Here is a 26113-nt window from a genome sequence, read left to right as displayed (position 1 = left end):
GCAGGAGTCCAAGAAGAAGCTGTCAGGTTTCCAGGAATTAGCTATTCTTGTTTCATAGGAACACTTACCAGGTGACGGGGGCAGGTGGGGAGTCTTGGGCAGAAAAGTTGCACTCTAACAGCCATCCTCCTCAGGTACTGAGGTCTGCAGTGGCCGCCGTGGCCTCCTCCAGCTGTAGCAGCAGCTCTGGGTGCTGTGATGAGAATGCACCAGTGTCCACACTCTGGAAGTCCGGGTAAGAGATGACAGAGGTCAGCACCTCTGCAAGGTGGCTGCTGTCAAACGCAGCCGTCTGGTGGCTCAGCCTGGTGCTCCTTCTGCCCCCTGTCCCAGAACAAAGAGCCTGCTTTCAGTGATTACCTTGAGGAAAGGGTAAAACTTCAGTTTCATGATGATCTGAACCAGAACAAGAGGCTGGTAAGCCTATGGTCACTACTAAAGACAATACAGGATCCTATTGCAGGCCCAATGAGTAGACGCACTGAGAGATAAGGTAGCAACGCATGGAGTCCAAGCCAAGAGCCTGTGAGCCTTCTGAGGATAGGCAGCTGACCCTGACACTCAGCTGGCCCCGGATTAACCCTCACATGCACCTGATGACTGCCTGCCTTTTGGGCCTTACAGACACACCCTCTGCAGAATGGTGGACTACTGACACAGACCCCTCTCGTACCCTGAGTCAAGTCCTGCAAGCTTCAACCCCTTCCATGCTCCCAGTCCAGTCCAGCAAGCCTCAGGCCTGACATGAACCCTTCCCTGACACCTGTCCAGTTCTAGCAACCCTTGGCCATGAAGCCACCTTCCATGCTCCTAGTCCAGTTCCAGAAAGCCTCTGCCCAGCCCCCTGGGTCCCCTGGTAGTGGTGGTGCCAGGCTGGTGCCAGGCTGGTATGGAATCCCTCTACTTGCTGATCTCCAGCTGCATGGCACAGAGCTCCTATTGCAGAAAGTGTCACATGAATGCCAGGTTGCAGCCATTGACTCAGTTATGCTTGGTGGAAATGGTGTCATCTTGGAGGGTCCAGGCAGTGATCCACAAGCCTGCTATAGGTGTCCCAGGTGGTATGAGCCACATTGGAACATACCCGGAAGCTAAGATCATTTTGGTCCATTGCTACCCAGATGAGCCCAGGGCAGGAGTAGGGCCCAGGGGTGGGGTGGTGGTACCAGTCACTGTCTCTGGTACCCTGACCCCTGCCCTGCTTCTTCAGGGAGTTACTAGGAGACATGACAGGGGCTATAGTCAGCAAGAGCAAACAGTGCAGGTTGTGGGTGGGTGGGTAGGGCAGGTTTAGGGTAAGGGTTAATGATAGGGTTAGGAATAGGGCAGGGTTAAGGTTAGTGATAGGGTTAGATATAGGGCAGAGTTAGGATTAGGGTTAGTGACAGGGCAGGGTGCAGCTGCCTCACCAGACTATGCACCTGATAGTGCCACCTGCTGGACACAAATACCATCGATCCGGACTACTGGGTCATCTCAAGGGGGGACTACAGTGCTGATGCATGGGGTGCAAGTGAGCATCCCAGAGCATGGAAGAGGGGAGGTCACATCATAGGGCAGGACACTGTGACCATCCCAGAGACTCAGCTTGTTAGAGCCACTATACAGACCATCCGTGAGTGTTACTACACTCTATGGACATCACATCCATGTTACAGGCAGCACATGGACCAGCTGTGGGTATTATTACACTGTGTGTAAGTCACATCAATGTATCATACCAAAAACTGAAAGTTTTCAACAACGATTGTGCTGTGAACAACATCATTTCTTTTTCAGATTTACTCTGTTTTATTTGAAAGGCAGAGTTATAGAAAGAACGGGACAGAGAGACCTTCTACCTGCTGGATCACTCTCTAAATGCCCGAGCTGAGGCGATCTGAAGCCAGGAGACAAATGGCCAATTGCTTTCTGCACATGGGTCTCCCGCATGGGTTTAGGAAACCAAGGCTTGAGCCATCCTGTACTGCTTCCCCAGGCACTTCAGCAGGGAGCTGGTCCAAAAAGAGAGCTGCTGAGACACAAACCAGCACCTACATGGATGCCAAGTCTGCAGGCAGTGGTCTAGTCCACTACAACCACAGTGTCTGGCCCACCATTCATTTAGCTTTAGGAAGAATGGAAGTGTTAAGTTTTAAAACACAGATGCATTTGAACGACTGAGCAAGAGCAAGAGGCAGCTGGTGGACTCTGCAGATGGTTACAACTGTTGGAGCTCAGCCAGGTCAAAGTTCAGAGAGGTCTCCAGTTCTGGTGCAGGCACAGGCTCTAGGACCACCTTAGGCTGCCTTCCCAGGCCATGACAGGAAGCCCCAGGGACACCAACAGGAACACAGCCTCGTGGGGTGACAACAACAGAAAGGCCTAAGCAGACGTTTTCGTGTCCAGGATCAGATACACCATCTCATGCTTCCCGGGGCGGGGTCCAGGTGGGAAGGATCCCAGTCAGGAGAACCACCTCTGGCTTCCCTCCCTGAGCAGCTGCGGAGCTGGGCTAGATGCCTGAGGAGGGCTTGGCTTACATGTCAGGCAGTCTCCCATTTTGGCGTGACCTTAAGACTTACTGGCAATGGGGTTCCCTGTCATGTATAACAGACCTCAGAGATCCAGTGTGTCCACTTTGTCTCTTGGCACAACTTCTCCAACACAGGACCCCAGAAAATCTGAAAGCGGGAGCCCAGTACGTGAAGGAGCGGAAGTCGGTCTGCAGGCCTCCTCCCACCCAAGGCTCCTTCAGGCGCCTCCCACCAGCCGTCTTTCCAACTCCCATTTTCCAGCCACCTAACTTCCCTGGGCAAGTGGTGGTGCCAGGCTGGCATGGCTGTACTGCAGGCTGCCCTGGTGGAACTGGGCTTTGCAGAGGAGGAGGCTGCGTGGCGGCTGGGCAGCAAGCATCTCCCCGGCAAGGTGGGTGGGCGGTCGGCGTGCCTGGGTGCTGCCTGGCTGCCGGGGCCCAGGCCCTTGGTATGCACGGTCTGTGGCTGCACACTCACTTTGCTGCTGCAGGTGTACACACCACTTCCTGACCATGAGGATGCCTTCCACTACGGCCTCTTCCTGTTCTGCTGCCTGGAGCCATCGTGCCGTGCGGGCCTGCGAGGTGCTTCCTCCCTGGACCCTTCCCAGCCACGCCCACCCCAAACCCCAACTTTTGGTTTAGGCAATTGGGACCAGTGGTATGGGTGTCCATGGCTCTTTGATGTTTGTGATTTGATAGCCATCAGTCTTGTTTCTGCTTAGTTAGCCCAAGAGCCCACTCAGTCACACGTGCCAGATAAAATTCAGCTTCTGGATTTTAAATTTCATTTATTTAAAGGCAGAGAGGGAGTGAGAAAATTTCCTGTGTTGCTTCTCACCCCAAATGTCCACACCAGCTTAGGGCTAAGCTGAAGCCAGGACAGGTCCTTACATGGTGGGGTCTAGTGCTGGTACCCACAGGGTCACCTAATGCTGGTTCCAAGGTCCTCACTTAGTCTCCTGGTGCTGGTCCCAAGGTCCCCACATGGTTCCCTAGTGCTGGTCCCCACATCGTCCCCTAGTGCTGGTCCCCACATGGCAGGGACTAGTGCTGGTCCCCACATGGTCCCATAGTGCTAGAGGTATCACCCCATCTTGCAGTTGCCTTAGCAGGGAGCTGATTGGATCAGGGCTGGAGTTCCTAGTCACTGTCTGACATGGGAGTGACTTAAGCGCTACCTTCTGGATATTAAAACTGTCTTATTGTTTCAAAATCTCCCTGCTGAAAATAAGCTCCCCCAAAGAAAAACTTTTTTCTCTTTCTAAAATAAGGATATCTAATGTGAATTAGAGGCTTAAATATTTGAACCTTAGCCCTAAACCTAAGCCATAACCTTAACCCTAACCCAAAACCCCTAACCCTAATACTAGCATTAACCCCTAACCCGAACAAGGACCTGAACCCAACCTTAACCCAAATCCGAACCCTAACCCTAACCCAAACCCAAAACATGCTAAGATACAAATCATGACACACAAGTTGTTTCCGTGTATTGTAGTGGCCATCACGCTCGTCTAACAAATCAAGACACACACAGCATGCCTAGTCACAAACTGTGACGCACAGCGCATCTAAGCCACAAACTGTGACACATAGGACATGCTAAGCCACAAAATGAATCTTAGTAAACTCTAGAAAACCAAAATATCATATTATCATCCCTCGCCAAAATGGAGTACAACTACAACTTATCACAACAGAAACTCTAGAAATACTAAAAACATAAGATGGCAAACAATATGCTCCTGAAGGAGCAACTGGTTAGTGAAGAAATCAAAAGGAAACAATTCAATTCCCTAAATGAAAAAAAAAAAGTGGAAACAGCATAAACAACCTTAGGGGGATGGATATCACAAAAGCAAACTGTGAGACTTTTATAGCAATGATCACATGAACAAACAGAAATAAATAGAAACATACCAAACAGAAACACGGCATCTAAAAGACCATGAAAATGAAGGGAATAATTCCAACGCTTGAAGAAGAAGTAATAAATATCAGAGCAGAAATAGTAATATAAAACTAAAGAGAGTTAAACGATTGTTATGATAAGATAAAGAGAGATGAAAGTCTGCACATGTGACTTACTCCAGTGGACACAATAAGGCACAAAAAGGCTGCCAACAGGTTAAGGCTACTTCAACTCATTAATATTCAGCAGGTCAGTCTGAGTTCACCACACCTGCCACACAACATAGAAACCCAAACACGTTTTCCAGGACTTTGAATCCCAGACTTAACCCCAGCCCTAACTCTGAGCCTTGACACTGAACATAACCTTAGACTTAGCCTTAACCTTACCCTAACATTAACTCTACCCCTAACCACACCCATTGCACTGCCTTACTCTGACCCTGGTCCAGAACTTGACCTTGACCCTGAACTTGACCCTGACCCTAGCATAAGTCCACCCATAAGTCTACCCTAGATTTAACCCTCACTTTACCCTAACCCTAAGTCTACCCCCAAGCACACCCATTGCTCTGCCCCAAAGTTTACCAGCCCTAACCCTAACCCTAGCGCGCATCTCTCCCTTCGCGTCCCCAGGCCCAGCGCAGCGAGGAGCCTGTCAAGCCGTGCAAAACTTACCCGGGCAAGGAGAGGAAGCACAGCCGGACTCCATGGGGTCGACGAGGAGGAAGAAAAGAGTCCCCAGCGGAGGAATCCTGCGTGGTGCTGACGCGGAAGGATTGGCCGCAGGATCACTTCCTGCGAGGAGCTGCGGCCACCCACCCTCAGTCGGCGAAGAAGAAGTGGAAGAAGAGGACGTGTCCTTGGACTCTCCCGAGTGGGGGCAGTTCTGCTGGAAGACGCGCTGTGGGCCCGTGAGTGGACGTGACAGGGCTCGTGGACTCCGGCTGGCCCTCGTCCCACCTGCTGTCCACCTGCACCCCGCCGGGGGAGGGCCTCGCGGTGGCCGCCATGGTGGACGTGGGGCCGGCTGTGTGCGAGGTGGAGTTTTTGCCGACCCCAGAGTGCCTGGACTTTGAGCCTCGCTGGAGGAGTTTACAGACCCAAACGGACATCTACAAGGTAAGACCCCCCCTCCAAGGTACAGGGGTCCGGGAAGGGGAGGTGGCAGCTTGGCCTTAGTGCGTGTCCAGGAGTGCAGGTGGAGGCTTGTCCTTAGGTGCTGGGTCCAGCTGGGGAGGCTGCGGCTTAGGCTTCAGCAAGGGTGCAGGAGCGGAGGTGGCCATTGGCACTCCTGCGGGGTTCAGGGGGGTGGGCCGTGGCTTAACTCTCAGTGCCGTTTGCAGGCGGTGAGGTTGCGGCTTGGTCATATGCGTGGGATCTAGGAAGGAAGGACGTGGCTTGTCCCTAGGTGCAGGGTCCAGGAGGCAGGTGGTGGCTTGGTACTAGGAGGGCAGACCGTGTCTTGGCCCTTTGTGTGTTGTCTGGGAGGGCTGGTGACAGCTTGTTCATTTGTGTGGTGCGTGAAAGGCATGAGGTGGCTTGACCCTAGGCGCAGTTCCAGGAGGGCAAGTGGCAACTTGGTCCTCCGTTTGGGGTGGGGAAAAGCAGGTGGTGGCTTCGCCCTCGGCGTGGGGGCCACGAGGGCAGACTGTGGCTTTGCCCTTTGTGTGTTGTTGTCTGGGAGGGCTGGAGTCCTTGGTGCAGGGATGAGAGGGAAGGCTGCGGCTTGGCACTCAGTGTGGTCTCTGGGTATAGTGGGCAGAGGTGCCTTGGGTTCACGCTGTCCTGCAAGGCCTGGTCCACTTATGTCCTCGGGGCTGGTGGTCTACCTACCCACCTACCTTCCTTCTTTCCCTCCTTTCCCTCTCTCTCTCTGTCTTTTCTTTTTGTCTTATTTGGGTTAGTGGTGTACCAGTGTCACTTATTTTTTCAATAGATCTGTTCATTGATCTTTTATCTTTTTTTCCATTTTGTTTATTCTCTAATTTCTTTCCACCTACTAATTTTGTGGTGGTGGTTGTTTGTCTGTTACCTTGATGCCATTTATCTGATGTCTTTCAGTTTCTTAGTACAAGCACTGACTGTGGTAAATGTCCGTTTGCACTGCTGTTGTTGTGTCCCTTCCATTCTGATGCATTGTGTGATCTCCATTTGTTTACAGGAAGCTTTTGATTCTCCTTGATTTCTTCTGTGGCTCTTTGCTTAGGAGCATATTATTAAGTCATGTGCGAGTTTGCATATCTTTCAGAGATTTGTAAGTTGTTAATTTCTAACTGAATTAGGTTGTGATCACAAAAGATAAATGATATGTTTTCATTTTTTAAAAAAATTATTGAGACTTTTGCTTTATGGCTTAGCAGTGAACCATGCTAAAGAAAATTCCATGTACTGGAAAGGCAAGTTGAGAGAGAGAGAGAGAGAGAGAGAGAGAGAGATCGATCTTGCATCCACTGGTTCACTTCTCAAGTGGCCGCAGTGCCCAGAGCTGAGGCAGTCCAAAGCCAGGATCCAGGAGCCTCCCATGTGAGTGTAGGGTCCCAAGGCTTGGGCAGGGTGGGGAAAGCAGTTTAGAATTTAAGACTTTAATTTGGATGTAAAGTATCTTGGTAGTATTTCTGATTTTGAGAATTCTGACCTGTGCTTTTTAATTTTCCACTGGCCTCAGAAAGTTGTGAATCACACCTATTTTTTGTTTATTTGGCTACCCCTGTGGGAGGCATTTGAAGAACATTTTGTGCAGACATTTTCTGAGAAACAAAACTTTACCTTCTTGGGACACATTCAGACCTGCTGTAGGCAGAAACGGTGGCATGATCTCCTCAAACTGATGCAGCATGTGTACAAGTCTGCTGTCAACAAGGATGCCAAAGAGAACGAGACTGGTGAGGGTGTGACCAAGACTGCGTGGTGGGAGGGTATGAGGCTGATTGGCAGACAGCAGAATGAAGAGAAAAGAGTGCATGGTGAAGCTCCTAGGGCTATTGCAACAGTCACAAATATTGTAGTTTTGTTGCTATAGTTGTAGTACTGTGTCCTGAATAAACAACTGTTGATGTGTGTATAAATATCATGTGCCTAGGGATTAGTAACCACCCTCCTCAGTAAGGAAGATCTTCCAATTGCTAATTCATTTCTCAAGTGGCCGCAATGGCTGGAGTTGAGCCAGCGTAAAGCCAGGAGCAAGGAGCTGCTTCTGGGTCTCCCATGGAGGTGCAGGGTCCAAGGCTTTGCACTGTCCTTGACTGCTTTCCCAGGCCCCAGGCAGGGAGCTGGAAGGGAATTGGGGCTATCTGGATTAGAACCGGTACATGTAAGGGATCCTGGTCCGTTCAAGTTGAGGACTTTAGCCACTAGGCTACTGCACCAGGCCCATGATGCTACTTCTAAAGGGTCAAGTTCTATGCCAGGGCACTTTGGTAGCTCAGTTAACTCCCTGATGTACAAATGTCATAAGGGATGGCGCAGTGTCTCACAGGGTAATCCTTTGCCTGTATCGCTGGCACCCTGTTTGGTGCTATTTCTAGTCCTGACTGCTCTACTACTACTTCAGTTTTCAAAAATAAAAATTGATGTATTTGTAGTGGGAAGGCAGGTGTACAAATGAAGGAGATACAGAGAGAAAGATCTTCTGCCTGCTGTTTCACTCCCCCTGTGGCTGAAACGGCTGGAGCTGAGCCGTTCATAGCCAGGAGCCATGAACCTTCTCCAGGTCTTCCACACGGCTATTGGGTTGGTCCCCAGGCCCTGGGCCTTCCTCTACCGCTTTTCAAGGCAACAAGCAGGGAGCTGGGTGGGCAGTGGAGCAGCTGGCACATGCACTGGAGCCCATATGAGATCCTGGCAGATTCAAGGTAAAGATTTAACCACTTGGCTATTGTGCTAGGCGCCACCACCCCCAGGGCTCAAGAACCCCCATACCCATCTAGTTGCCTGGCCCCCAAGCACTGCTGGATCCCCCACCCCTGGGGTTCAAAACCTGACACCCACCTTGCAGGCAGGCCGCAGGACCTGGGCTAGGTGACCTAGTCCTGCCAGATTCTTCTCCTCTCCCCCCACTGGGGCTCATGAACCCACACTCACCTAAAAGGCAGGCCCTAGGATCTGGGCTGGGCGACCCAAGCTCCACCGGTTAGTGATAAACAGTTTTAAAATATCTCAACACTGTAAAAGCAACAAAAGATTCTGAAGGAAATTTTAGGCACTATGTTAAAATGTTTACTTTCTAATCCTTTATTTTTCATGGTGGGAAGGGGTTCATTTTCAGTGTTACATATAGTTACAATCAAACTCTTGAGATTGAGGGTGTTTTATTTTTCGAAGTGTTCATTCTGTGAATTTTATAGAGAAGATTCATTGCACAGAATTAATGGAATAATAGGAACATTTCTTTGTGACATACGTAATCCTTGTTATTATGATCAGTTTATATCTCATTGAAAGATTTAAGGATTTTTTGAGATATTTTATAAGGTATTAAGATAAACATGTACTTTTCTATGTCATGCTTTTCTGTCATCACTACAAAATTAACTTTCTAAGGGGTGGTTATTGTGTAATAATTGTCTTACAGGTTCACAGACATTTATGTAGAAGAATTAGAAAGTAAAGAAGACTTACTGATTCTTATAGTGGATTATCTGAAAGGACCGAGTGTGAACAAGAGTACAGTTCAAGGAATTATAAAGTAGGTTTGCCTCAGCTTGTCCCTGAAAACTTTGAAATGTGCCACACACACATACATGTGCGCATACACACATACACACTGTTCTTTTTGCTTCTAACTTGTGAAGTCTGATTGAAGAATTGTTATTTAGATTTTTTTCCCCCAAGTGGAACCTTGTAAGATCTACCCCAGGTTTTCCCAAGAAAATTTTTGGGAAACTTGGAACTGTTACGAAGTAAACAATTACAAGTAACTTTCCTCATTACCTTTGAATTCCTAGTTAGAAGCTTAAATTGTTTGAGGAGATGTAGATGGCTTTTGTTCTGACATATCTTGATGGAACATTTTCTTGTAGCTATTTGGATATAAACGGGGAAAGGTGCATATAATTAATGTATCAGGTATGGAGTTAATAGAGGCTTGAATGAATAAAGTATAGAATGGTTGTGTAGGTTGGTGCTTTAGTTTGACTTATCCCATTGTTTTTAAAATATGGGATGTATGCAGTCTTTCATGTGTAGAAAATGTTACTTCCAATGGTAGTTTTCTCAGAAATTGCTGTCTTTCTAGGCAGATTTCTTACTTCATTTGCTGTATGTATTCCAGAGCCCAATGAATATTTTTTTGAATGCTCAGGTGCTAGATATACTATAAATAAGTAAGATAGTCTTGATTCCTAGAACCTGGAGTTGAGATCCCTGCTCTAGTCTGACTCCTTACTTGAGCTTCTTGGTAGTGCACCCCCTGGGAGGCGGCAGGTGAAGATGCTGGCATCCATGTGGGTAATCTGGGTTGGATCCTCTGAGCCCAGCCTTTGCAGGCCTTAAGGGAGTGAATAGGGCATGAGAAGTTGTGCCTGGTCTATGTGTACCTGTCAGATAAGTGAGTGATTACGTGAATTAATTAAAAAAAGCCAAAGAGCTGAAATCCTGGTTTTGCTCATGGAGCTCTACTTGTAGACGTGAAGATAACCAATTCTAAGGAACCTTGTGCTCTCATTGAGGCTTAGGAGACTGAGTGTAAATTGGAACTCAGAATTCAGAGATTAGAAGACCTGAAGTCCTATTTTCTACCAGCTTATCATGAAAGGATTGTTCACAGAAGGAAGATCTTGTTAGACTGTGGAGTGAGGAAAAACAAATTTCATCTGAGCCAGAACTATTATTTCATCCATGATATGTACTGATTTCATTGATCATGTAGCAACTGATCATGAATTTCACAGAATTTCAAAGTGCAGTAAATTCATGTTTCAATCTGAAATATTTTTGTCTCATCTGGTCTGAAGTGTGGTGATGCTAGTAGTAGCTGCCATCATACTGTTATGCTTTTAAATATGTTATTGTATTAGTGATACTGGCTGTAATCATAAATTTTCAAAAATATCTTGCATTCGCTCTTCTTTGTGCTTATTTCTTACCACTGTGGGTTGTACAGTGAGCCAGATTGTCCATGTTAGAGGCAGCTGTGGAAGCTTGGCTTTGGACTTGGTGTGTTCTCCTCACAGTGCCTGTCCTGTGTTGCTAACTTGTCCTTAGGGAACAGCAGCTTCTCGCCTCAACTGTCAATGCCTTTTCACTAGAGGATTTGCCGCCTGCACCTCACAGTTTTCCAGAGGAAACATACTCATTTTACTATTTTGAAAGGTAGCCTTTGAGTATGCATAAAATATGCTTTACGAATACTGAGAGCTTTTGATACTGTTCCAGGAAGCTGTACATAAGCTTGACTATTTCTGATGCATAAAATGCCAAATAAGGAGCAATTAGAAGCAGGCCCCTTGAATCTTCTGTGATGAAGAAACTAGCAAAATAATGAATATCCAGTTCATAAAATTGCTGGATCCTTCTCTTCTTTGCAGCTTCTACACAGCTTTGCAGAAAGAGTCTGGGACTAAATTGGTGGATGGGACCGGCCATAGACCTCACTACAGCCTCCGGACTCTGCAGGACCCTGCGATTTGCAGCTACCAATCCGTGTGGCAACGTCCAGCGCTCACTCTATGAGGTCTTTCTAAAGTTGTGTGACTTCAGTGTTTGGTGATAGGGTTCCACGTGGGGTAAAGGGAATGGGGTTGTGTGTGCCAGGTGTGTCTGTGCTCTCTAGTTAGCTGAGTCCAGAGCAGTTCATATCACGATGTCCTGCGTTTCCCTGCTACCTTGTCATATCTAAAAGTAGTTGTAGAAAGTAGCACCACTGAAGAAGTTAGGCTTAACTTCTGAATAAATTGAACTGCTGTTTTAGATGGATAATTAGTGTTATGCTGATTTGTGTTTTCTCTCTAGGGCTTCTGTTTGGTTTTTTTAACACAGCTTGACAGGGCATCTTATCCCAGAGTTCAGAAACTCATTTGTCAGCACATCGTATCTGGCAGTGTCAAAAGTCTGCTGACACTTTATTGCTCTTTATTTAGTTATTTGACATATATGAGAGGCTAAAATTTGAAATTTTCTGCTGTTTGTTTTTTACGAAGCTTTTTTTATTATAAAAATTATGTGTCGCAAAAAGTTTTAAGATGATCTGTCTTAGATGGAGGGAGTTTCCAGTAATGGTGCTCTTTAAGATTGCCATTTTCAGAAAGTTATATTCAAATTGTGGTTGTTGATTTACTGAGGTAAATTCCAATATGTATCACACGGAGGACCATTTGAAAAGAATATTTTGTAAGTCTCCTTTGTAACCTTATTGTTTCTTGGATATATTCATTTCTGCATCTGCGATCATTCTGACCTCCTTTCTAAGAGCCTTTTGGCGTTTCATTGGATGGTTTTGCCATAGTGGACAGCTTCCATCTGATCATTTAGCTTCAGGTGTGAGCACACTAACCACCAACTTTTTGAGTGGCAGGAAATGACAAAGGAACATGGGGCTTAAAGACACAGAACTAACTTGGGACATGTTGATTGCTTACTTTTTAGGAAGAACTGACCATTAGTACTTGTTGTTACTTTGTATTCAACTTTTTAAAAAGTTAGACAAATAACACATGAGTAAACACTTTTGGTAGAGTATAAAACCACTGAGAAGGTTGAATTTGTTTTGGCTGTGATCGTAATCAAATAGTTACCTTCAGTTGCTCAATTATTTTGTGTGTTCATTGTGGTTGGGATGGAAGTTTAAAGACGAATGCTTTTTCCTCACTAAAAAATACTTAAAATCAGTTTCTAGAATTGTAGCTCCATCTCTGGACACCAGTTATTCTAGAAGAATTTCTTTATTGTTAGAAATTAGATTAATGACATTTTTGGCCATTTGTGTAATTCGGTTTAATGTGCACTCTGAAACATTTTCAAAGTTAAAACATATCTAATGAGAGAAGTATGTATGGCTTTCCAGGATTTTTTAATATAAAAATGACCTTTTATTCTCATTAAAGAAATATATTTATTTATTTGAAAGGCAGAATTACCCTGAGAGAAGGAAGAAGGGAAGCGTGGAGGAAGGGATCTTCTGTCCCAGATGGCTGAAACTGCCTGGACTGGGCCAAGCTGAAGCCAGGAGCCAGGAGCTGGCCATTCTCTAATGTGGTTGGGGCACCTGAGTGTTTGAGCCTTCTGTTGTTTTCCCAGGCTACTGGCATGGAGTTGGATTAGAGGAGCCAACACTCCAGCCAGATCCCATATGGGGTGCCAGCATTGGGTACAGCTTAACCCTTTATGCCATAATGCCAGCCCCTTCATTCCACTTTTACAGAAACTTTTTCAAATATCCTCTTTTCTGGGTAATATTATGCCATCATTCCTAATATTGTCCTTACTGGATTTTTGTTCTTGGAGGATCAGTTTTAGGAATGAAAAGGGATCCTTCCTCCCTTTGACAGCTTTTTTTTCTCAAAAAATTTTATTTGAAAGGTAGAGAGAAGAATTTCACTTTGACCGGTTCGCTCCCCAAACGCTCACCATAGCTAGGGCTGTGCCAGGCCACAACCTGGAGCTGGGAATGCAGTCCAAGTCTCCCCTTTGTATGGCAGGGACCTCACCATCCGAGTCATTACTTATTACCTCCCATGCTGCTCATTCCAACTGCCCACGCCATCGGAAGCGTGATATAGATGAAATGTGTTTTTGATTAAAAAAAATGCTTGGTGTGAGTTGCCAACCTGGTTGGTCATTAAACTAGTTCCAGTGACAATTAATTCACAATTTGTTTCATAGTTTTGACTTGCCCTCATCCCAATTTAAAATCGGTAATTGTAATTTTGTTTTTATTTCTCAGAATAATTTTTTGTTTTTGAAATTTGGACTTCTTTTGTATTTATTAAAGAGGCAGAATTAGGGAGAGGACATCTACTGTCTGCTAGGGACACGCTCCTCAAATGTGAAACACTGAGGGCTGGAGACTTGGTCTCAATCTTGGCTTTCAACACCTTTCAACACCGGTGGCAGGAATCAGTTGAGCCACCCTTTTCTGCCTCCTAGTGGGCACAAGCTGGGATCAGGTATGCAGTCATGACTCAAACCTATACCTTATAGCTGGATCTATAATTTTGAAAGAACCCAGATGGTAGAATTCATTGTGGCAATTTCTTTCCCTCTTTTTGGTTCTTTTTTTAAAGATTTATTTATTTTTACAAAGTCAGATATACAGAGAGGAGGAGAAACAGAGGAAGATCGTCCATTAGATGATTCACTTCTCAAGTGAGCACAACGGCCGGTGCTGTGCCAATCCTGAGCCAGGAGCCAGGAACTTCCTCCAGGTCTCCCACACAGGTGCAGGATCCCAAAGCACTGGGCCATCCTCGACTGCTTTCCCAGGCCACAAACAGGGAGCTGGATGGGAAGTGGAGCTGCCAGAGTTAGGACCGGTGCCCATATGGGATCCCGTCGCGTTCAAGGTGAGGACTCTAGCCGCTAGGCCACGCCACTGGGCCCTATTGGTTCTTAAAGAATGGCAAAGTTGTCATGGGAGTATAGTTATTTCTCTAACTCTTGTGTCTTTCTGCCTATTCCAGAGCCAAAACGATGTCGGCTTATTCAGGTAGAAGGCTACTGGATTTCAGTGGGAGACAAGGAGCCTACAATTGATGAATCTTACGTTCTGACGTCTCCCGTTAAGCTAAACCTGAAAGATATCGTCCGAGTGGTGTCTGCAGGGTGTGTGGGCCTTTTCTTCTAAGTTTTGAAGTTTCTAAAAGCATAGTCATTGATGGCATGTTAAATTGACCTTCGTTAGGTTTCAGAGAGCTTTGCTGTGAAGGATGATTTTCCAGAATTTACCAATGCTTTGCTGGATGCACTGTCCATAGGTGCAGTTTTACGTATGAACTTGTTAGTGCATAGGTCTGCGTAAATACTCTTTTGTGACAATGCTAAATGATGTCATTTCTTTTTTTCACATTGCTGAAAATGCATTTTTAAAATTGCTTCATTGCCTAATCTTTGCAGAACCTATCCTGTACTGATCCAGGGAGAGACATTTGTCGGTAAAACAAGCCTGATCCGCTGGTTGGCTGCAGCTACTGGCAACCACTGCGTGCGGATTAACAACCACGAACACACGGATATTCAGGAATACATAGGCTGTTACACATCCAGCTCTTCCGGGAAGCTTGTCTTTAAGGAAGGTATGCTGATAACCCAGTCTGTGGCTATAGGTGTTCTTTCTCTAGGACCTTTTCCTTAAGTAAGCAGTCTTCTTCATCCTTTTTAGTCGAGGCACACTTCCCTCTGCCTTAACCACTGCTTTTCTTTATCCCTGGCTTACACCTAGCTAATGGGTGCTTTTAGGGGTTTGACAGTGATCATGCTATCAGTGTACAGGGTGAGGGCCAACTTTCAAAGACAACAGCCAAACTTCTGCCTCATTTGCTATAGAGTTAAGAATGGGGTAAGTATTAGACAAAGAGAGTTTGGGAATAGATAAAAAGGATTTGGTGTTCTGGTGTTGCCGGTAAAGCTGTTTTCTGTGGTGCTAGCATAGCATCCGGCAATGGTTTGAGTCTTAATTCTTCCACCTCAGATCCAGTTTCCTGGTAATGTGCCTGAAAAAGTAACGAAAGATGGCTCAAATTTTTGGTCCCCTGCTACTTACGTGGGAGACCAAATGAGGATCTGGCTATGGTCTTTTTTCTGGCCCAACCCTAGCTGCTTTGGTTTTTAGGGAGTGAAACAGTGGAGACAAACCTTTGTCTCCCTCTAACTTTGCCTTTCAAATATTTAAAATAAATCCTTAAAAAAAAGAAAATATAATTTAAATGAAATTAGCCTGTCAAGGGAAAATGAAGTTGGAAATGAGGCACCTGTGTGTCTTGGTTCTTCCTCTTTGAGGATGTAACGGGAATTTGTTTATTTTTTAAAAATTATACAGAGAAGAGAGAGAGAGAGAGAGAGAGAGAGAGAGAGAGAGAGAGAGAGGTATCTTTATCCACTGGTTCGCTTTTCAAGTGAATGGTCAAATCCAGGAGGAGCCATAGACTTCTTCGAGGTTTCCCACATGTGTGTTAATAACCCAAGGACTTGATCCATCATCTGTTGATTTTACCAGACCATTAGCAGGGAGCTGGATTTGAAGTGGAATGCCACGATAGACACTGATGACCCTATGGGATGCTGGTGCTGTAAATAGTAGCATATGTGGTGTGCAGTGTGACAGTTTCAGGGCAAGACCAACCACTTTGAAATTCAGTAGTAATCTAGAATTTTGTAATTTGCTCTTAGTACATTTTGTAATTTTGGGGTAATTTATACACTAATTCTCAATGTTCATTTCCTCCTAGGTGTTCTTATTGATGCTATGAGACGGGGCTACTGGATTATTTTAGATGAATTAAATTTGGCGCCTACTGATGTGCTGGAGGCACTAAATAGACTGCTGGATGATAACCAGGAATTGCTAATAACAGAAACATGAGAAGTTGTCACAGCACATCCTCAGTTCATGCTTTTTGCCACTCAGAACCCCCCAGGACTTTATGGGGGTAGAAAGGCATGTGATGCTTGTTCTTTACCTCCCATTCAGGGTCGTGTAGAATGAGAAATCCCTTTTGTGGGGAGTGAGCCCTTTTTGCCTCTGTGTGGTGTCCAGCAGAGCCTCCATTTTGGAAACTGGGTGAACAAGCACCATTTACCACATCCTTTCTGTGTGTTTCCTAGGTGCTTTCTAGAGCCTTCAGGAATCGGTTTGTGGAACTACACTTTGATGAACTGCCCAGCTCTGAGTTGGAAACAATCTTGCACAAGTGCTGTAGTCTGCCGCCCTCCTATTGCAGCAGGTTGGTTACAGTCATGCTGGATCTCCAGGTATTCTCTTTTCACTGAATTTAGCTATGGATGGAAACTGCTGGTTGGTTTTGGTGACCAAAATCTGGCATCTTCTATAAGTAGAAATAAGAGTCTTAATCATTTATTAGTTGTTACAGAGTAATAATTTTAAAGATTATATTATGTGTTAGAAAAACTGTTCACAGAAGGAGAACGATCTGTTGATTGGTTTACACTCCTGAAGACTGTAGCAACCAGGCCTGAGCCAGGCCAAAGGCAGACAGACACCTAGAACTCCGTTCACATCTCACGTGTTTCTGTTGCCTTGCTAGGAGCATTAGCATGAAGCTACATTGAAAGCTGAGAAGCCGGATCTCTAACAGTGTTCACATAGGCTGCCAGCAGAGCAGCAGTGACCCAGGCAGCAGTTTAACTTGCTATACCACACTGCTGGCCCTGGATCTTGTTTCTTTTTTAATTCAACTATTGATTTATTCAAGATTTAAACATGTTTCTTTGCTTCCCACCTCCTATCCCTTCGTTTTAAAAAACTGGTTAATCTGAGAGAAACACCTTCTTTATGCTGATTCACTCCCCCAGATAACCTCAGTGGCCATGATTGGCCAAGTTGGTGCCAGAAGCCAGGAGTTTTCTCCTGGTCCCCCATATAAACAGACAGAGGCTCAAGTACTTGTATCATCTTTCACAGTCTTCCCAGGCTGCTTTCAGGTAGTTAAATAGAGCAGGACATGAGCTGGTATCCTTAAGGGATGTCTGCATTGCAGGGTGACATCTTCATGAGCTATGCCACAACTCTAGCCCCTGGAAAATTTTTTAAAAGTTTTTTTAATATTTAGGGCCCGGCGGCATGGCCTAGCAGCTAAAGTCCTCGCCTTGAAAGCCCCAGGATCCCATATGGGCGCCAGTTCTAATCCTGGCAGCTCCACTTCCCATCCAGCTCCCTGCTTGTGGCCTGGGAAAGCAGTTAAGGACGGCCCAATGCATTGGGACCCTGCAGCTGCATGGGAGACCCGGAAGAGGTTCCTGGTTCCCAGCTTCGGATCTGCGCATATCGGTCCGTTGCGGCTCACTTGGGGAGTGAATCATCGGAGGGAAGATCTTCCTCTCTGTCTCTCCTCCTCTGTGTATATCTGGCTGTAATAAAATGAATAAATCTTTTAAAAAAAGTTTTTTAATATTTATTTATTTTAAATATTTATTTTTATTGGAAAGGCAGATATACAGAGAGGAGTGGAGATAGAGAGGAAGATCTTCTGTCCAATGATTCACTCGCCAAGTGGCTACAATGACTGGAGGTATGCTGATCCGAAGCCAGGAGCCAGAAGCCACTCTGGGTCCTCCACTTGGATGCAGGGTCTGAAGGCTTTGGGCTGTCCTCGACTGCTTTCCCTGGCCACAAGCGGAGGACTTGATGGGAAGCAGGGTGGCCAGCATATGTGCTAGGTCCACCTCTGTAACTTTTAGTTTATGATGGAATTTGGCATAGGCAAACTACAATTTTTGTTTTTCAGATATTTGAAATATTATGTCCATAGTAGGCCACTCAGATATGCATAAAGATACCCATTATATGCCTCTCTCCCATGTCAGCTGCAAAGCTAGAGTTGGTTTTCAGAATATACTGTAGCTTGTAGAGGTAGAATTGTTCTATAGCAGGTGCTTAGTGATGATGCTTCATCTGTGCACATCAGCTGTGAGTCCATTCCTGTGTCTAGCTTCTGGACGGTGCACACCCGGGAAGCATCAGATGTTGGCTCAGGTACTTGGATCCCTGCCATCTGTGTTGAAAATGTGAATGAAGTTACTCGTTCATGGTTTCATGATAGTCCAGCACTAGATGTTGTTTGATTTGCTGTATTGCGAAGCCCACCCCTAAGAAAGTATTTCTTGCCATAATTAAAGCGTTTTCATACTGCTGTTTCAAAAGCTAACAATAATTAACACTCACTATTATGATATCATGCTGTGGGTCTAATCTTTCTCTGTATTTTGGTTAACTTTTATTACAATTTCTAATATTTTAAAAAGCATATGAGATAGAATTGTGTATTTATATTGTAATACATGAACTTGAACTTTTTTCTTTCATTAATTATATTTTATTTAGGTTAAAGAAAGAATCATTGGAATGAGAGCATGTAAATAAAAAATTTAATTTGTTAAGGATTTTTATTTCATTTGAATTGCACACCTCTGACAGTACTGTTAACCAGACCCTGTTCCTTTGTTTGGTATCATGAACAGTCGTATCGCAGGAGTTCTTCTGTGTTTGCTGGAAAGCAGGGCTTCATCACTCTGAGAGATCTGTTCTGCTGGGCTGAACGCTACCGGCTGGCTGAGCAGACGGACAAGGAATATGATTGGCTGTAGCATTTAGCCAATGATGGTATGTTTCTGACCAGATACCCTTCCCTTCTGAAGTTACGACTGGTGTTGAGCATTTTGTTAAAATGGATGTCATCCTGTGTTGTGGCTGATACATACTGTTTACTTGGTATTTTCCACAAACAGATCTTGTCTCCGTTCAGGCCTGATTTAGTTGGGAATTCCATTTCTGCAGTCCTGAGTTTAGTGAGGGCTCTCTGCTAAGGTTTGTTCTTTGCTTCTGATCGCCGTTTGTGTGGTCAGGATATGGGTATAACCCCGTGGCAGTTGAGATGTATGGGTGGGTACAGCTTACTAAGCTTTTATTTGCAGTATGGGGAGCACACAGAAAGTCCTGACTTCAGTTTAGTATCTTGTTTTGATCCATGAAAAATCTTTTTATTTTATTATTTGTGGCAAAATAGGTAACATTTTGGAATCTTCCCATTTGAAAGTACTGCATGAGTCATGAATGAGGTAGTTCATAATTAAGGAGAGCAAATTAAATTAGCCTGTGATAAGAATATTTTACCTGTTTTTATCTGGTAAAGAATGGGAAGAATGTGCTATTTTAGAAAGTATTTTCGTTTACATGATACATAGAATAAAATGTTTTTGCACATGCATGTTTGTGTACATCATTATTTCTACTTTTGTGAAGATGTAAAATATTTGTGGTGTCCAAGAAATTTCCACCAAGTCTCTTAGCAGAAATCACTACTATGACTTCATCTAACTGAGGCCCTGGTGTATTTTCTCTTTTGAGTCTGAGTTTTCCATCCATCCTGATGTGAATTTTAGTCATGCTGCCAGGGCATATCAGGAGCCATTCATAGTTTTTTGTTGCCTTATGTCATCTCCCAGTTTGTTTTTTTCTGTTCTCTCATTGAGACCTTGGAATCAATTCTGAATTTTTGCTCTGAGCAGCCCTAACTGTGTCTTGGTGCACACCTGCTCATTTGTGGTACTGCTGGGCACAAAGCAGATACATTTTGTTGTGATGGTGGTCCTTCTAGATTTCCCCAGTTTCTGTTCTAGCTATGGTAGCAGCAGCAGAGAGCTGCTGTCCATTGTCTCAGCATTTCCTTAGTGTTTCCACCAAGAGCGTGATGATTTGTCTTCTTTTCTAGGCCTTATGCTTCTGGCAGGTCGAGTCAGGAAGCAGGAAGAGGTTGATGTGATTCAGCGAGTCCTTGAGAAACATTTCAAGAAAAAACTATGCCCCAAGTCACTTTTCTCCAAAGGAAATGTGCTGAGATTACTGGGTGAGTAGGTCTAAAAGCTAAGAGGAATATGAATGGAGTTTAAAAATACATATTCTGGGGCCTGGCGGCGTGGCCTAGCGGCTAAAGTCCTCGCCTTGAAAGCCCCGGGATCCCATATGGGCGCCGGTTCTAATCCTGGCAGCTCCACTCCCCATCCAGCTCCCTGCTTGTGGCCTGGGAAAGCAGTTGAGGACGGCCCAAAGCATTGGGACCCTGCACCCGTGTGGGAGACCCGGAAGAGGTTCCTGGTTCCCAGCATCGGATCGGTGCGTACCGGCCCGTTGTGGCTCACTTGGGGAGTAAATCATCGGATGGGAGATCTTCCTCTCTGTCTCTCCTCCTCTCAGTATATCCGGCTTTCCAATAATAATAAAATCTTTTAAAAAAATACATATTCTGGGGCCCAGCGTGCTAGTGTATTGGTTGAGTTCCTCACGTTGCACGCTCCAGGATCCCATATGGTCACCGGTTCTAATCCTGACAGCCCTGCTTTCCATCCAGCTCCCTCTTTGTGGCCTGGGAAAGCAGTTGAGGATGGCCCAAAGCCTTCGAACCCTGCACCCACATGGGAGATCCAGAGGAGCTCCTGGCTCCGGCTTTGGATTGGCTGAGCTCCATCTGTTGTGGCCACTTGGCCAGTGAACCATCAGATGGAAGATCTTCCTCTCTGTCTCTCCTCTCTGTATACCCGCCTTTCCAATAAAAATAAATCTTAAAAAAATAATAAAATGCATGTTCTTCCCTGGTTAGGTAAATTGTCTCCGCAGTTGTCCATGTTGGAATCTAAGTTCAGTCGTGTCATGTGGACCACAGCCATGCGGAGATTGGCCATGCTGGTGGGACGGGCATTGGAATTTGGTGAACCAGTGCTGTTGGTTGGAGACACTGGGTAAGTTCTGTAACCCTCACCATTGCTTGAGATATCTCTGAAGGGGCTGATTATTGGCACATTTTGTGATTTCTTTTTTTATTTTGAAAGCCCTTATGTTTTGCTTTGTTTTGTTTTTAAAAGAAGCAAACGAGAGACCTGTGATTCACTTCTTTTGTCTTCAGATAGACTACTTGCTTATGGGAAAGAATGATAGCTTGCATCTTGATCACTGTGGGCTGTTTGGTCATTCTTGACGAATGAGGTTCTTACCTTAGGTTTCCAGAGGGAAAAATGGATGAGTGAGTTAGTCTCTTGGAAAGTTTATATGAATTGGTTCCCACCCCTCCCTCAATAGCTGTGTATACTGCTAGAAAATGATGGGATTGAAATTTGTGTCTTTCTGGATCAGAGATGTGGGAGGGGACAATGGGCCTAGGATGGATGTTTCTTGCTGCTTGTTCTGCTGCTGTGATGAGGTGGTCACTGTGGCTGCCCTCTATGCTGATGGGATGTTTGGATGTTTATTGGGAACTCATGCTCCTTTGTTAATTTGTTGTACATCTCTAATAGGTGTGGGAAAACTACGATCTGTCAGTTGTTTGCAGCTTTAGCAAATCAGAAATTATATTCTGTCAACTGCCACTTATGCACATGGAGACCTCAGACTTCCTGGGGGGGGGGCGGGCTGCGACCAGTGAGGCAGAAGCAAAGTGACAAGGTGTGTCCAGTGACAAATATTAATGTGTGCATTCATTTGAAGAACTGCAGTTCACTGTGTCCATGTGGAATTTTGGTCATGGTGGGGTTTGTGGACCCAAGTTTTGATTTAATTATGGATGCATATGTATCTTAGCAGATTTCCACTAATCTGTAATTGGCTCAGACAATCATCCTGGTTCTATCTGTGTTTTTAAGCTGTTATTTCTTCTGGAATGACCAGTTCACCCAGAGAGACAACAGCTGGCTCCATGTCTGTTATCTGTACTTTAATTACCCCACTTTTCTATACCGTAGGAAGAAGTGGACACGTCAGAGCTTTTTGAATGGCATGATGGGTCTCCGGTTATGGCCATGAAAGAGGACGGTGTTTTCCTCTTGGGTGAGATCTCGCTAGTGGATAACTCTGTTCTTGAAAGACTCAATAGGTACATGGTGAGAGTTTTGCTCTGTGTATGTGTGTTTTTGTTGATCTGCCTTTGTTTCGGTATTTAGTCTTGTGCATTATAATGTAGCTCAAAGGAATGGTCTTTTTGGCTCAGTAGGTTCAGTTGCGAAAATGAGCTATTAAAATCCCATAGCAAAGTGCCAGTTAGAGTAGCAGTTATTTAGCTTCTGATGCAGCTTCTGTGAAAGCACTTGGGTCCTTGATACCGTACGGAGTGCTTAGATCCTGGTTTCAGCCTGGCCCAGCCATTGGCTGTTCTGGGTATGTGTGGAGTGAGCGAGCAGTTCAAACCTATAAATAAATAAATAAATATCCATCAGATGGAATCTTTCTAAATAAACTATAAAAGGAAGAGTTAATGCTCTTCACATAGCTGGACAGTGTATGGTGGAAATTACTGAGGATTTAGTTTCTGCTTGACTGTAGCACTCATGTTTTCCTTTACAAGACCTAGTTTTTTTTCTTTCTTTTTTTCCCCCACTTATAAAAGATGGAATTGTGTGATAACATGGCTAAAACCAGTGAGTGAATCTTTAAAATTCTTTAGTTAAGCCAAGTTGCGCATCTACTGTGAATGTTTTTGGAAGAACTAATGTTAGAATCTTGTACTAGGACTCTATGGCACCACATAATTTGTACTAAAGCAAGGAATAGCTCTTCTTTATTTTTCTTTCCCTCTTTATTATTATATTATTTACATATGAGAAAATGTATCCATTTGAAATCTGCAATCTAATGACTTAGTCAAACTCCTAAATTTGGCTACTATTTTTTTTAATTTCATATAGTTTTGATGTATTATTTAGGATTGCTTTGGTTCCAATTAACAGAAAGTAAACTCATTGGCTTCACAAAACATGTGTAGGGGCGGGGTGAAGGTGAGAGGGTCTGATGTTTCAACAATTTCATACTCAAAAAGAAAATCCAACTACTCCAGGAATCCCAAGAGTTTGGTAGAAGTCAGAGTTAATGGGACCTGGGAATCGTGATGCTGATGAGGTATTTTAACTGTTTCTTTTCTTTTTTTTTTTTTTTTTGCTACTATTATAATCCAGCTTTACAATGTTTAAAGCAGTGAGCTCCCTCGTAAGCTTCATTGCTTCCACCTCTCACTGTAATCATTAACGAATTCTTAGTCCTTTAAACTGGTCTTTTAAATTTATTTATAAAAAATTTTTTGAGGGGGGAGGGGGTAAAACTATTTTCTCAAATTTTTTCCTATATCTGGGGTAACAGAGGCGATAAAGGGAGAAGCCCCACCCAGTCTCTTACCCATCCCAGGTCCCCGATGTGGGGCATGCACCGGGGGTCTTGCTCAAGTGGTTTTGATAATTCAGCGGTTATGAATTGCTGCCAGTCTCGCCATTCCAAGCACGATGTGGTTGCTGAAGAATCTTCTGATTGACATAGTCCACCTTAGAATCTCCATTTGCCCTGTTTTTCACTGCCAGCATATGGCTGGGGTAAAAATTCTTTTTAAAAAGAGCACTTGCTTTCCTTGTTTTTTCTTCTTTATTCGTTTATTGGAAAGGCGTAAAGACAAAGGAAGAGACTTACAAGACGAGCCTGAAGAAGGAATAATAGAAAAGGGACTTTTTTCTTATTACTTTATGTTGATGATCTTTACATAGTTAATTGGGGTGCAAAAGGTCAAGGGCTTCAGGAAAGTGGGTAAAACCATTATTTCCACATTTTCTGTTTTTTTCTTCCTGTGTCTGGGAAGAGGGGAAGACATAAAGGGAGAAGTCCCACCCAGCCTCCCACCCATCCCAGGGTCTCCGATGTGGGGCATGCTCTGAGGGCACTGATCAAGTGGTTTTGATAATTCAGCAGTTCTGAATTGCCGCCAATTTTGCCATTCTAAGCACAATGAAATCTCCAGACTCCACTGGCTGACATAGTCCACCTTAGAGGGAGTTTTCCTCTGATTAAACGTTGCAATAGTGAGTCATTTTAAACTTATGATAGGAAGTCATGCAGGAAAGAGCTGGCTTAGCAGGGGAGGTGTTTCTTTTTTTTCTTTTTTTTTTTTAAATTTTATTTTAAACTCATTAATTACATTGTATTATGTGACACAGTTTCATAGGTACTGGGATTCTCCCCACCCCTCCCCAAACCCTCCCACCATGGTGGATTCCTCCACCTTGTTGCATAACCACAGTTCAAGTTCAGTTGAGATTCTCCCATTGCAAGCATATACCAAACATAGAGTCCAGCATCTTATTGTCTAGTCAAGTTCAGCGGCTTCTTAGGTATACCCTCTCTGGTCTGAAGACAGAGCCAGCAGAGTATCATCCCGATCAATTAAAAGCTCCAACATACCATCAGCAAAAATTTACATCACCATGGAATTAATTGACATAGTAATGAGTAACCAATATGGTAAAAATAAATGCGATTTCTTTAAAGACTGTCAGAGGGGTTAGTGCTAAGGTGTGGGTGTAAGTCACTGACTGCAACACCTGCATCTCACGTGGCCATGGGTGGTTCATATCCCAGCTACTCTACTTCTGTCCCCACTCCCTGTTATCGACCCTGGGAAAACAGCACAAGATGATTTGAGTACGTGGGCCTCTAACTCAGATGGGAGCCCTGGAAGAACTCCTGGTTATGGCCTGGCACAGCCTTGGCTGTTACGGCCATTTGAAGAGTGAACTAGTGAGTGAAAGATGTCCTTATGTCTTTCTCCACCTGTATGACCCTGTCTTTCAAATAAAAATAAATGTTAAGAAAAGTTGTCAAAGACTGCAAAGTACAATGTGTAAACCTTGTCTGAATTTCTTTCAGCGTCCTTGAGGTGAAGAAGCCTCTGGTGTTAGCTGAGAAAGGGAGCTCAGAGGATAAGGATAATGAAGTGGAGCTGTTGACTGCTGGGAAAAAATTCCGTATCTTAGCCACCATGAACCCTGGGGGTGACTTTGGAAAAAAGAGGTAAAAACTGTGTTTCCTTAATTGCAATTTATTATTGCCATCCATAAATATGACCTGAAGTGTTATGTGGAGTTAGAAACTGGGTAAGAGCAAAACTGTGAAAAGACACTTTAGATTTACTATTAAATTACAAACATAAGTTTGATATGCACTTTCTCATTTGATGACTATCCTTGTGCATGTTCCTGAAATACCCTCTTTTCTAAGATTGCACAGTGCTCAGTGCTTTTTCCATTATTCTGACAAGTGCTCTTAAGGGCTCTGCAAAACATTCATGTTTTTGATAAGAAAAGCTGGAACTGAAATTTAAGCTCAGGCACTGTCTGTAAAGTCTACTTTCCTAAATGCTGGTCTAAAACATTTCATGAGTATTGAAGTGGCCAAAATAATCATAGGAGCCTCTTGTTGTTTTGCAGGTGGAGCTACACGTAGATTGTGTAGGGTCAGGTCACAGTGGTGCTAAAGTGAAGGGCATGGGACAGTTACCTCTGTCTGTAAGGCTCTATTGAGACACAGCTAGGAGCCAGCCACCCTGTGACTTTCAGGTGTGCAAAGTCTCTCAGTGGAGAAAAGTCATCATTATGTGCTAGATTCCAGTTGTGCTCAAGTTAGAGAGCAGTGTGGTATGGTAATAGGTCAGAAATGATGAGAAGGAATGGGGGAGTTGATCTTGAAGGTAGGCAGTTAAGATTCTTGCTAACTTAGTTTGTGTTTGAAATGTGAGCATGGTATTTTACACCTACTTTTTCTCAGTAGCATAGGAAGAAGGATTATTACCTGCTTCAGTGTCTGAAGAGAAAATACAGTAAGTAAAAGAGAAGGGAGAGAATGAAATAAATTGTGTGGGTGTTTGGCCTATCGACTGAGATGTTGTTTGGAACACCTACATGCCATATCAGCTAATGTATGCCCTAGGAAGCAGCAAGTGAAGTGGCAAATCCCTTTCACCCATCTTGGGCATCTGGATTTAATTCTTATCTTTCTATTCCTAGCATTGCCTGGCGGAACACTAGATGTTGCAGCCATTTGGGGAATGAATGCGTGGATGGAAGTTCTTTCTTTGTCTTTTCTGAACCTTTTAAGTTTTTCTTTTTAAGCTCAAAGTGTTTTAATTTTAAAGTTTTTTTTTTTACTTGAAAGTCAGATTTACAGAGAGAAGGAGATACAGAGAGAAAGATCGTCCATCCATTAGCTCTATCCCC

At 44.4% G+C, this 26113-nt stretch overlaps 1 protein-coding gene across 1 annotated transcript in view; it reads left to right on the top strand.

The window, feature by feature from the left end:
- The window catches only part of LOC131480858 (midasin-like), a 304439-nt gene that overhangs the window by 265720 nt on the left and 12606 nt on the right, over window positions 1–26113 (top strand). The gene's annotated exons all lie outside the window — the stretch shown is intronic.

This window comes from Ochotona princeps, chromosome 7 (assembly GCF_030435755.1).
Source record: "Ochotona princeps isolate mOchPri1 chromosome 7, mOchPri1.hap1, whole genome shotgun sequence".
In the NCBI taxonomy this organism is placed as follows: Eukaryota; Metazoa; Chordata; class Mammalia; order Lagomorpha; family Ochotonidae; genus Ochotona; species Ochotona princeps.
Note: the sequence above shows the minus strand (reverse complement) of the source record. Positions and strands in the feature narration are given on the sequence as shown.